We start from the raw sequence: 13,077 nt of genomic DNA, 5'->3' as shown, positions 1-13,077 counted from the left end.
CCCATGTCCCCTGCATTGAAAGGCAGATTCTTAACCACTGGACCACCAGAGAAGTCCCTCTTTATTGTTAATATCTTGTATTACTATGGCCATTTGTCACAACCCAAAACACAATACTGATTCTGTTCCAGAGTCCAATCTAGGACACAACATTGCATTTTATCCTGTATCCTTAGTCTCTTCTGGTCTGTGATAGCCTCTTAGATTTTGCTTGTTTCTTGTGACTTTGACAGTTTGGAGAATTACTGCTCAAGGATTTTGAAGAATTTCCCTCAGTTGAGGTTTGGCTGGTATTTTCCAATGGAATTTGGAGAGGAAGACCACAGAGGTGAAGTGCCTTTCTCATCCCATCATATCATGCTATGGATCTGACTTATTATTGGTGATGTTGTTCTTGATCACTTGACTAAGGTAGTGTTTGCCAGGTTTCTGCACTCTAAGTTCCATTTTCTCTTCCTTTCTATACACTGTTCCTTGGAGGTCACCAAGCACAGTATGTGCTTAAGGATGTGTAGGGAGGGGCAGGAATAAAGCTCCATGTATCCATTTTAAACTTAAATTTATTAAGATGAAATAGAAAATTAGTTCTTCAGTCACACTACCCATATTTCAAGTGGTTTGTGGCTGCCATATTGGATAGTGCAGCACTGTGCATGACCACATTTCAATATTTGAGGCAAAAGGCAGCTGGTGAGGAGATGAGGGGCTGAAGAGGGAGTTGATAGGCCTATGTTAACTGGAAGGAGGAGTGATGATGAGAGATGAAGTTGTCATTAGCCAAACTGTTGAAGAAGAGATCAACTCAAAAGATGTTAGCTAGAAGTATTAACATAGCATGATGTGTGTGTGTGTGTGTGTGTGTGTAGAAAAGGGAGAGGGTAAGAATGGAGAAGTGTTCCAGAGAATATATACCCTGTGTGCAAGTTGAGCCCTGGATTTTGGTTAAAAAGTTTGAACTCACAAATCTGGGCCCATTTTTTTACCTGTGCCATTTCTTAGCTGTGTGATGATCTTGAGTGAGTCACAAATTCTCTAAGTTTGTTTCTTCATCTCTAAAATGGGGTAGGTCATAGCACTTACCTCATGAGGACGTTGTGAAGATCAAAGGATGTGTGTGTTTCAAAGGGCTTCATAGTAAGTACTGTAATCTACAAATGGAACCATGTTGTGGGATGGTGTTGGTGGGACCTGAAAATTAGCTGTTCTCTTGGAGAATTGAGGTGTGTTGGTTCCCCTTTTGCCCCTACCAAGTCCCAGATCCATTTTCTGCCCCTCTCTGCCCTGTTCTGAGCCTCAGAATCACTGCATCACTCAGTTTCCTTTGCATACATACAACTGGCATGCAACTGGGGTTGGCCAGTGGGAGACCCTGGCAGGAGAGCTGAGTGGTGGGAGAGAGAGGCCAGGGAAGTTCTTTTGCTGCTTTGGCATCCTGTCTCTGATAATATCTGCAACCCTCAGAATTACATCTCCCAGTGAGAGGCCCCTCCTTTTTGAGTCCACCTCCCATCAGACTTAAGTAACACTATTTCCTTCCCTCCTCCCTTCAGCCCTTGTGGTGGCAACAGCTTCCCACTCTAGCTGGTTCCAGAGTGCTTTGCCATCCCACTTTGTTCCCCTCACCCTGCCCCTGCCTCAGGGTGGTGTTCCTTCAACTGAGTTTTCTTAATTTAAAAAATCTGGTGTAAATTCTATTAATACATCCTGTTTGGTCACTGCCTGTGGTGGAGAAGCTGGTGAAGAAGAGAATGTTGAGAGTGGCATGGAGGGTCAACTGAAGGAGGTGAGAGTGAAACGAGGACTGTGCGGCTTGAACTGGGGCGTAATCAGGCCCTGGGCCAGCACCTTGTCAGTGAAATCAGAGGAGAAAAGGCATTTTGGAGCAGAGTTGTACAAAGAAGCATGGAAGATGCCAGTGGTGTGGGTGAGTTCAAGAACAGAGAGAGAGAGAGGAGTTAAAGGCTAAACTGAGGTTTCTTTGCCAAGTGTGCCAAGAAGTCAGCCAGACCACAAAAGCCAAAGACACGTGGCCCCCAGCCAACCAGGCAGTACTACCCACAATGACGAAGATATCAGGAGGTCGTACTTAGTTTTGAAAAGCATGTAGATACTGGATTCATACAAGCGTGGTCCTGGTTCTACAGCCGAAGGCTGTGCATCCTTGGGATATTTAATTGACCTCCCTGTGCTTATTTTCCCATGCAGAAAATGAAGTAGAGTTGCAAGACTTAGATGAATAAAAGCCATTCATTTGTAGTCTGCAAATATTTCTTGAGCACCTGTTATACACGCGCCAGGCACTATTCTAGGCCCAGCAGTAAATAGGACAGGCTGTCATGGAATATCCTAGTGATGAGACGTGACAGTGAACAAGTGCATGTGTTCGTGCTCAGTCGCTTCAGTTGTGTCCAACCTCCAGGCTATCTTCCTGACCTAGGGATCGAACCCGCAGCTCCTGCATTGCAGTAAACGGATTTGTTACTGCTGAGCCACTGAAGAAGCCCCTTCTTAAGTCAGGTTCCCTGGAAACAGGCTGCAATGGAGATCTGCATGCAGGAAATTTCTTGTGGATGCTCTTAGGAACAACACTGGAAGGGGAGGGAAGGAAGAGAGACAGTGGAAACTGGCAGGGAGACATTGAACTCTGATGCAGATATAGCAGTGGCTTCAGCCAGCACAGAAACTCTGAAACAGGAGTAGCCTTTCAGAGTTGCCCTGAGGCAAGGCAAGTATGTCAGCATTTATACCCGCACTGTGATCAGGCTGCTTCAGGGACAAGGTAGGATCAAAGGCCAAGCGGTCCCTTCCAGGGACAATTCTTGGAGGGGCACTCAGCTGAGAACGCTCGGGAGCCATCACCCTGCACCCTTAGAGGAATGAGAACTAGTCCAGAAAGGATAAGCCAGAGGGCACAAACAGCATTCATTACATAAATTAGTAACTGGACACGATCATTTCCCATAGCAATAAGTGCTAGGAAGACAACCAAACTGGGTAATATGACAGTCCAGGGAGTAGGACACTTATATTAGTTTAGGGAGTTAGAGAGAGCTGTGGTTCATCTATAGCTGCTCAGTAAGAATTGGTTTCATTGCTTTTCCTTTAGTTTTGTTGGGACATATGGCTATCAACCCATCATGAGAAATATATGGTGCCACTTCTGAATGAGGAAGATGCCTAGGTGCTATGGATGTGGCAGAAATGTAGAAGACATTATCTCTGCTCGCTAGGAACTTGCAGTGTAGTTGAGGAAGATAAGAACTATAGAAAATTAGCAAACAATACCAGGTGGTATAGCATTAGTGCCAACAAATGGTACAAACCAGGTTACAAGTATCCAGATCCTTTAAGCCTAGGTGGAATTTCACAGGTGGAAAAGAGTCAGGAGGGCAGTTTTGGTCAAGAAGAGTAACTGGAGCAAGAAACAGTGGTATGGGAATGGGCCTGGAGTCTCTGAGTGTTTAATTTGTAGGTTGGGAATAGCAGAGCCAGGCTGTTGTCCTTTTCCTTGGCTTCTGATGTTTTTCTAAAGCATTGTCGGGTTTGGCCACATTAGAATGTCACTAAGACAGACATTACTTTACCAACAAAGGTCCCTCTAGTCAAAGCTATGGTTTTTCCAGCAGTCATGCATGGATGTGAGAGTTGGACTATAAAGAAAGCTGAGTGCCAAAGAATTGATGCTTTTGAACTGTGGTGTTGGAGGAGACTCTTGAGAGTCCCTTGGACTGCAAGAAGATCCAATCAGTCCATCCTAAAGGAAATCAGTCCTGAATATTTATTGGAAGGACTGATGCTGAAGCTGAAATTGCAATACTTTGGCCACCTGATGTGAAGAGCCAACTCATTGGAAAAGACCCTGATGCTGGGAAAGATTGAAGTCGGGAGGAGAAGGGGATGACAGAGGATGAGATGGTTGGATGGCATCACCAATGCAATGGACATGAGTTTGAGTAAACTCTGGGAGTTGGTGATGGACAGGGAGGCCTGGCATGTTGCAGTCCATGGGGTCTCAAAGAGTTGGACACGACTGAGCGACTGAACTGAACTGAACTGAAGACACATTTCTTAGATGTGCTTCCCAGGTGGCTCAGTGATAAAGAATCTGCCTGCCAATGAAGGAGATGCCAGAGACACAGGTTCGATCCCTGGTTTGGGAAGATCCCCTGGAGAAGGGAATGGCAACCCACTCCAGTATTCTTGCCTGAAGAATCCCATGGACAGAGGAGCCTGGTGAGTCCCTGGGGAGTCACAAAGAGCCATGACTGCAGACTGAGAACACACACACACATGAGATCTTGCAGTGCTTTGGTGGTGGTGGTTGTGTGGGGTGAGAATGACAGAATGGGACCAGGCAGTTCCAGGAGCTTCTTAATAAGGAGAGAAAGAAGCCTGAGAGTTCAAGTCCAGGAAACTGTGAGAATGGTGGTCCGACCCGTGGACTTGGAACTTATAGGCAAGTGGAATGTGGGACCAGATTCCTTGAGAGAGGTTGAGAATGAGATATAGTTTTAGAATGATATCTGTAGAGCTAATGTCTTAAAACCAGGAAAGAGGATAGCTTCCCCAAGAGGGAACTTATGAGAAAAGAGTGGAGTGCTGGAAGGCTTTGAGAGGCACTTGGAAAATGGATCCTGTATTACTATAAGAGGGACAAACTTGGATCCTTGCAAATGTATGTTCTAAAGTGTTTTCAGATCAGGATGGTCAGCAAGACTCATAGGCATCAAGAAGAAAGAGAAATGGCAACAGTTGCAGAGAGAGCTCTAGTACATTTTCTGTTTTCCTGCTTTGAGAGACTTTGTTGGCAGCAGGGGTCTGTGCATTCCCAGGGTTTGAACTTGAAGGGGATGTCATTTTTGTTAACCTTTAACCAAGAAGGCAGCCAGGGAGGAGATAAATTATCTGTTCAAGGAGGAATAATGGTTGCATTCAAAGAGAGAATAGGAGATTACTGAAGCACTACTGCGAACGACCCCGCGACCCTACGCTTCACAAGAGGATTGATGGAGAAAAGGTTCCCCCCACTTTTTCTCTGGGCACTAAAGGTGAAGTCCCAGGAGTACTAAAGAAGGAGTGACATAGCAACTTGAAAAATTAAGCAGGATATGAATCATCTAAACAAGGAGGCATTTATCCAAGGCTTCTAAAGCAACTAAAGAAAATGTTGCATTAACCTCCTAATGAAAATATTGTTATCCAATTCATCATTAGAAACAACTCTTTTGGTAACTGCTGCATTCTCACTTTAGGAAGTTGCTTAGCAGGATCCAGGATCTTGGGATTTCATGTGCAAAGACTACCTGTTATTGGTCAAGAGGCAGTGACAAAGGATTTAGATGAAAAGGAATGGAATTTTGCCCCACAGTTTTGAAGTGTAGTTAGGACAAGCTGCAGGTGCTCAGTCAGTACCTGCTCTAATGGGGTGGACACTAAGACTTAGTGATGCAAGTGGCTAGTTTAGACTCCTCAAAAATCTCTAGAGATGGGGAGAGTAGAGGCCAGAGGACTGAGAAGAAATAGAATGGCAGGTTGGTAAGTACTTTAAAAGCATAAAACTGAATAACGTCAGTAGGCTAGTTAACAGCACTCTAGCAACATTCATTTCCTGGTTTTAATTTCCTACTAGCATCATATTCGGAGAAGGCAATGGCAACCCACTCCAGTACTCTCGCCTGGAGGATCCCGTGGACCCAGGAGCCTGGTACGCTGCGGTCACTGGGGTCGCTAAGAGTTGGGCACGACTGAGCAACTTCACTTTCACTTTTCACTTTCATGCATTGGGGAAGGAAATGGCAACCCACTCCAGTGTTCTCGCCTGGAGAATCCCAGGGACGGGGGAGCCTGGTGGGCTGCCGTCTATGGAGTCACACAGAGTCGGACACAACTGAAGCGACTTAGCAGCAGCAGCAGCAGCAGCATATTAGATGTCACCATGGGAGAAAGCTGGGTGAAGGGGATATAGGGCTCCATGTACTATTGTTGCAATTTCCCTTGAGTCTATAATTATTTCAAATAAAATGGTTAAAAGAAGTCTTGCCTGGGTGGGGGTAAAGAGGGAACAGTTCTCATGAACTACAATGAATATTTGTGTGGCTCTTTACAGTTTTTAACATTCACAGATGTTTTCTCATTCACACCTCCCAATAACACTGTTAGACAGCAAAGGTGTACTATTATCCCTGTTTTACAGATGAAGAAACTGAGGCTCAGACAAAGTAACTCACCTATGGTCACACTGAGCAAATGGCAAAGACAAGGCTCAACTTGATGTCTTTGAATTCTGATTGTCATGATTCCTGAGTCCAAACCCATCTGGCCTAAGTTAGGTAACAGAGACACAGATCCCTAAACAAGGACTTAAGGGCAGGAAGCTTATTTGGAAAGTAAATCTGAAGTAAATACTGATCTGAAGCTCCGGTAGGGAGCAGGGAAGCATGGCAGGAAGGAGTATATTATGGAGCATGTGAGCATGTTGCCTCCATGGGCAACTGGGGCTCGCTGCCCACCGGGGCACTCAGGGAGCTTTAGCCAACCAAGGGGCAAGGAAGCTGGTGTGTTTACCTCTCATCCATCCAGTGTGAGCAAGGACTTCTCTCGTGAGGTGCTGATACTCCATGGTCCCTCCAGGTCCCTCCATTCTCAGGCCAAGAGAAAACCTCAGGCAGAGAGTCGCAGCCACTGCTTGAAGTAGGACTCTGTCAGAATATACTGGAGAGGTCAGTGTACAGGGGTGTGGTCAGGGTCCCCACCAACAGCGACCGTCCCTTTATTCAGCATCTATACCCTAAGAGTGCCGCCATGCAGACCATTTCCTCTCATCTTAGAATATTCTCAAACCACACACACATCCAGATGGTTGAAACAAGGGAGGTAGGGGTGCCCTGATCTTGTTTGCTGGGCCCTGAGCAATGTTGGTGTCCACTGGGTCAGAGGTTAAGTCCAAAGTCAGAGGTTAGTTGGCATTTTCTACTATACCAGTATAAGCCTGGGCCATCTATTGGGGCTTACTTAAAAGGATCTAAAAGGACCAAAAAGAGCAATTGGCTAAGGGACAGAGTTGCAGATAGTATTTTATTTAGTTCAGTGGATACAACAGAGGAGAGTAAAGGGATTCTGGAGAAATGAGCTAGGTGGGTGATCACGTGATTGGAGGGACAGCAGCAACCGGCTACCTTTCTCTTGGTGACGCCACCCAGAAAAGAGCTGATTGGCTCATTCCTGATTCATATGGCGTTTCTTCTCCAGGGTACATGCTGATATACTCTTCATCTCTCTAGGCTAATTTAATCATGATGTGCGCACTCTGGAAATTAGTGTCATTTCCCCTACTTGTGCCTGAAATAGACATTTCAGACGTTTATAACTCTCAGTCATTTTAATCTAGTCCTTTGCCCAAGTATGTTCCCAATTAGAGCCATTTTGCTGTGTTTGATACCATGAAGTGGAACACATGTTCTGATCTTTTAAAAAACTCTTAAATAGCAAAGGTATACTGTGTTTCCCGCTATTATAATAATTCAAAAGCAGCTGATGGAATCTTTCTCAACTGTTTACACAGCCATAAAAATTTGACCCTTGAATTAAAATCAAATAAAAATATCCAGGGGATGTAATGCCTCGAAATATAGAGCATTTTTTGTCTGTAGAAAACCTCCACAGCTTTAATTCATTATATCCTCACAGGTTTTGTTTTGTTTTGTTTTTTTCATATTTAAAAGATGCCATAAGGTTGTGATACCAAGTCATAAATAATAAAATAGTGTTCAGTTTTGGTACATGTAACATCACTTTGTTTCTCAATTTAGCATCAATGCCTTCTAAATCATAGCCATATACATGCATTAATACTATCACATTTCCTAAGCCTACATATAAACAAACATAAAACCACTTTAACCTAGAAAATGTACTTGGATTTATTCATATTTTGACTCCAAGCTTCTCTGTGCTCTTCAGACTTTGGAGTTTTATTTTTGTCTCTCCCATTTTCTCATCATAAACTGGAAACCACATCCATCCACTGATAGCATGATGCTTTTCCATCAGGTCTGCCTCCTTTGCCAGGGGTTGGCAATTTGAGAGGAACTGTCTCAATGCTGGGCTCACCAGGCGTCCATTTGTCTCTCAGGTTGAGGACTTAAGGTATAGGTCTTCTTCCCTTTACAAAACAAAATGTCTCTGACAGCTGAGAATGGAGAGGAACTGGGCACAGTGAACTTACCAGGTGTAAGCACTGGGAGAGTTACACTGACTGCCCTGCCAGTGGCATATCAACATAGAAACTTAGTTGTGGTGGTTTTTCAGTGACCTACCACTAAATGGGTGCACTTGAATTACTAAACACAAAATGAATAATTAAAGGATATTCAAATGTAGTGTTAAATGGCAGAGGCTACAATATAAATATAAACAAATAGTAAGCAATATCAACAGAGCCTGCCATGTAACTTATTTTTAAAAAGTGATTTGGGAAATGATATGACAATTTTGGCTTTGCCAAGAAAGGACAATTCAGAAGCCACCTGACCATCAATCATTGGGGTCAATTCATAAAAGAAAGGCCATTTGAACAGTCAGACCGTGCCAGGCATAAGATGTTTATCAGTGCCTGAAAATATAGCTATGCCCTTCTAGGAAAGATGGGTCTTTATCTCAGAAGGACCTAAGTTCTTGGGGGAAAGGGATCAACTGTATTAGAAGAAAGTAGAAATTTCACCTAAAGCTCAACCTTTTGACTGGAGCTTTTCTACCTGGAAAGCTATGAGTTCCTTGTGAACACAGCATTTCATCTTAATCCAGGCCCTCTTAAATTGCCAGAACTTTGCAAAAACTCTTTTTTGTTAAATTTATTTATTTTAATTGGAGGCTAATTACTTTACAATATTGTAGTGGTTTTTGCCATACATTGACATGAATCAGCCATGGGTATACATGTGTTCCCCATCCTGAACCCCCCTCCCACCTCCCTCCCTATCCCATCCCTCTGGGTCATCCCAGTGCACCAGCCCTGAGCACCCTGTCTCATGCATCGAACCTGGACTGGCAAAGCCTCTTTATTCTGAATTTTTATAAATAACTTCTTTTTTGAGGTCTGCTTACAGGAGAATAGGGCTTCCTTTGTGGCTCAGCTGGTAAAGAATCTGTCTACAATGTGGGAGACCTGGGTTCAATTCCTGGGTTGGGAAGATCCCCTGGAGAAGGGAAAGGCTACCCATTCCAGTATTCTGGCCTGGAGAATTCCATGGACTGTATAGTCCATGGGGTCGCAATGAGTCGGACACGACTGAGCAACTTTCACTTTCACTTTACAGGACAGCACACAATTCAGTGAATGTTTATCTATGTCTATACCTGTGTGACCTCCATCAGCTCAAGATACAGAACATTTCTAGAACCCCAGAAAGCTCACTCTTGCCCCGCTCAGCCAGTGCCCCAGGGTGAGCACTGTTCTGACCTCTAGTGCCATAAAGTGGAATTGCTTGGACCATAGGGTATATGCACATTGAGCTTTAATAGGTACTGCCAAATCTTTTGCGCAAGTATTGGACCAATTTATAATCCTGACTAATTACTTTTTGTTTGCCCAGATTTTCTGCTTTTGGCACTGAAAGTGCTCAACAGCACTTTTCTTGCTAGTTGCTTGACCTAACCCATGACAAGTTTTCATTACTCACCTGCGCTCTTAATGGTGTACTAGCCAATATGGCTGTCATTTGTCATTTGCTTGTGGTGGCAACAGCAGAATGAGCAATATGGTGACACACGATGATTTCACAGTTATCATGAGTGTTACTGTGGATTTCATGGTAACTCTCCACAAGACAAAACAAGGTCATCTCAGTAAATTTCAACTATTCATGACTTGTGGAGTTACCTTATGAGAACCCAAAGCCTGAACTATTTCTTATGTCTCCCCAGCAAGGAGATACACAATTCTCAAAGGTCCCCCAAGAGCTGTTTGGAAAACAGTGGATCTTAAAACCCAGAAGGAGTATGAGAGGAACCCAGGGGCTTTGCCAGTGGAGTGTCATCATTTAGGCCCTATTTGGAATCTAAACCAGCTGATGGTGTCTCTACATTTTTCTGTTTTTTTCCCCCAGAAATAATAGTTAGGCTTAAATTTTTGCATTTCAGCTTCTATTCAATTAGTCTTGGGGAAAATGTGTACCTTTAAAGATCTGAACACAGCTGACAAAGCATGTGTGACACAAATATTCTTTTAGGTATTTGTGTCATAGACTATTAGCACCATTTGTTTAGAATTTGGTTTTATTTTAAACACTGCTCAGGGAAAAAAAAGAGACAGCAAATTCCAAGTGTCAGTTTGTCTGATCCGCTAAAAATGTTACATTTTATCTAATCCTTTTCTAGGGATTTAAACGTGAAATAAATATATAAATGCCTACCAGAAAACACCTCTGCATTTTCTTGGTGCTGGCCAAGCTAAGAATGCATGCCCAATGACAGGAAATGTTGTCTGAGAACTGTCTTATAAACAGCCAATGAAAGGGAAAGATGGAAACAGGAAACTAGATGAAGCAACATTGGCCAAATGTAGACAATTGTTGAAGCTGAATGATGGGTGCAGGGCTTTCATCATGCTATTCTCTCTACATTTGTGGATTTGAGTTTTTCATAATGAAAAAATGTTAAATATGTATCAATAATAACAAAAGCAGTCAAATTAATAAGAATGGAGGAGTGTAGAACTGTAGAATAAGCAGAATTGTGAGAATAATTTGTGGAAATATGAACATGGACTGGCTATTTGCTGGTGTTAAGGAATTATGATCATGGCATTGTGGCTGTGTTTTTTAAAAAATACTCCTCATCTTCTAGAGACGTGTCCAAAAATTTCTGTGGGTGAAATGATAGGGTGTTTGGTTTTTACTTCAAGATGATATAGGGAGAGGGCAGGAAAGGGGCAAGACTGGCCATGGGTAAATATTTATTGCTGTTTGACAGGGCTGTGGGGGTCCATATGCTGCTTGAGCTACCATTGTCTGCATTCAGAAATAAAGTAAAAAGTAATTTATATGAATTCAAAGAAAACAGATTAATTCTATGAAATTGCAGATTTGTTTTTCTCTTCATCCTTAGGTTACAAAAGCTAAAATTGAAATGTTTTAATGAAACCAGCTATTGTATAAAGCACCTCCAAAATTATTTTTTCATTTGGGAAATGCATTAAAACCAATAAAAATTGAAAGTGCAAGTCCAAACAAAAAGGTAATTGTAGGGTTCAGATAAACATCACCCATTGGACCCACAAATTCCCATGGTTCCAAGGTTACAGGGCAAAGCTGCCAGGGGAGTAGGGCTTCCAGGCCTCTGTGGCATGGCTATTGAATTACCAGTTGATGGGCTGGCTAGGGCAGAGGTGAGACACAGCTGCCAGATGGTGCTTCCTCAACCCTGCTTTTTCTAGAAATTCACAGGCCCTTATATGAAGAATGACCTTCTTTTCTGAATGTATCAGAAGTTAGTCTGGCAAATGCAATGGCTCAAAAGCTAGACTACCTAGGTTTAAATCCAGAACTGTGTGACTTTGAGTGAGTTGTTTTAACCTCTATGTGCATCAGCTTCCTCATCTTTAAAACAGGACTGATTATAACAGTGCTCCATCCCATGGGGTTATTGTGAGCCATAACCAAGGTCAAGCTGTTAGGACAGCACTTGTTACATAAGTGCTTCACAAATGATAGGCATCATTATCATTATTCATACTTGGATCTGTCCTAAAATATCCTCAAACTGTGGTCTCTTTACCCACAGAATAGCAGGCAAGTGCTCAGACAACTAACAGCCATGCCTCCCATTCTTTTCACCCACATACCCCCAGCCAAAGGAGAAGGAATGCTTACTGCCAGGAACTCTGAGAGTATAAGCTGAAAGAGTCCCCTTGCCACTACAAATCTCTTTCAAGTTTAACGTTCTCACTTAAAATCCCCACAGATAATTGCATCCTGTACCATAATATAGCAGAATTCAGAATCAGGAGAGATGCTTCATGTTCAGCCCATGGCTTTCCTGATCCTCTGGATATGCCTTTTAGTTCAAGAAGCTGAGACATTGAGGGTCTTTTGATTTAGTTAATTCCCCAGACCCTCCTCCTCTTAGACATCTGGTGTACTTTCTACCAGTTTCTCCTTAATACTACCTTCCATCCTCCAAAGGCCACTGCCTAGCTTTTTACCTGATGTCCTTTTATGGTCAGGGTACTGGGTCAAATCTCCTCTTGTCCTGGTTTTCACTGCCTCCTCTATAAATGTTGACTCAGTCCTTTTTGAAACTCACTGAGTTGGTTTCTGGGACATCACTGGCTTCAGGATCTTCTCTTACCACTCTGGCTACTCCTTCTCCATCTCTTTTTCAGGGTCATCTTTTTCTATTCAACCTCGAAGTGTCATACTCTGGGTTACAGGCCATGGCTCAAAAATAGACATGTAACCCTCAATGTACCAATCATAGTCTTCACTGAGACTTTTCCACTGAAACTATCAGAAAAACCAAACCAAACAAAAACAAAAGCAAACTTCTGCTGAATTGTTGAATGATTAGATGTGAATTGGAGACTTTGGGATTGCCAAGGGCCATCAAACCCAAGAGAGTCCAAGAGAGAGAAGAAATAGACAGAAATCCAATACTATCATTTAAACCTCTGGATCCAGCTATGCTTGAAGTTGCAGAAACAACTGTGAACTTTTTGGTGTCCTTGTTTGTTTGTCATGTACAACTACCCATATGCTCATGACTCCCAAATCTACATCTGTGGCCAAGGCTTCTCTCCTGAGCAAACAGACTCATAGAATAACATGAAGTTAACCAACCCTCTCTCTAATCTGCCTGCTATTATTTTATTTCCAATTCCTCAGTGAACTGTGGTAGTAGTTATTTTTGTCTCCTGTCTAGAGCTTTCAGTTGTAATCAGTAGGGCAGATAGGATGTAGAGGGCTCATCCATCTTGGCCAGCACCTCTTCCATCATCTTATTTTTATATCAAGATTCCTGTTTGAATACCTGGCTTATAGTTGAGACCTTAACAATGGTTTGCTAGGTAGACTTTTAAATTAT

General features: G+C 42.9%; 1 long non-coding RNA gene across 1 annotated transcript; it reads left to right on the top strand.

Annotated features, from left to right (window-relative positions):
- The first annotated feature begins 262 nt into the window (after positions 1-262).
- LOC122434896 lies at positions 263-1,869 on the top strand. The gene is made up of 3 exons (XR_006267493.1): positions 263-328; positions 1,067-1,134; positions 1,734-1,869. It is a non-coding gene; the product is annotated as an uncharacterized LOC122434896 (long non-coding RNA).
- Positions 1,870-13,077: the final 11,208 nt, after the last annotated feature.

This window comes from Cervus canadensis, chromosome X (genome assembly GCF_019320065.1).
Source record: "Cervus canadensis isolate Bull #8, Minnesota chromosome X, ASM1932006v1, whole genome shotgun sequence".
NCBI lineage: Eukaryota > Metazoa > Chordata > Mammalia > Artiodactyla > Cervidae > Cervus > Cervus canadensis.
Note: the sequence above shows the minus strand (reverse complement) of the source record. Positions and strands in the feature narration are given on the sequence as shown.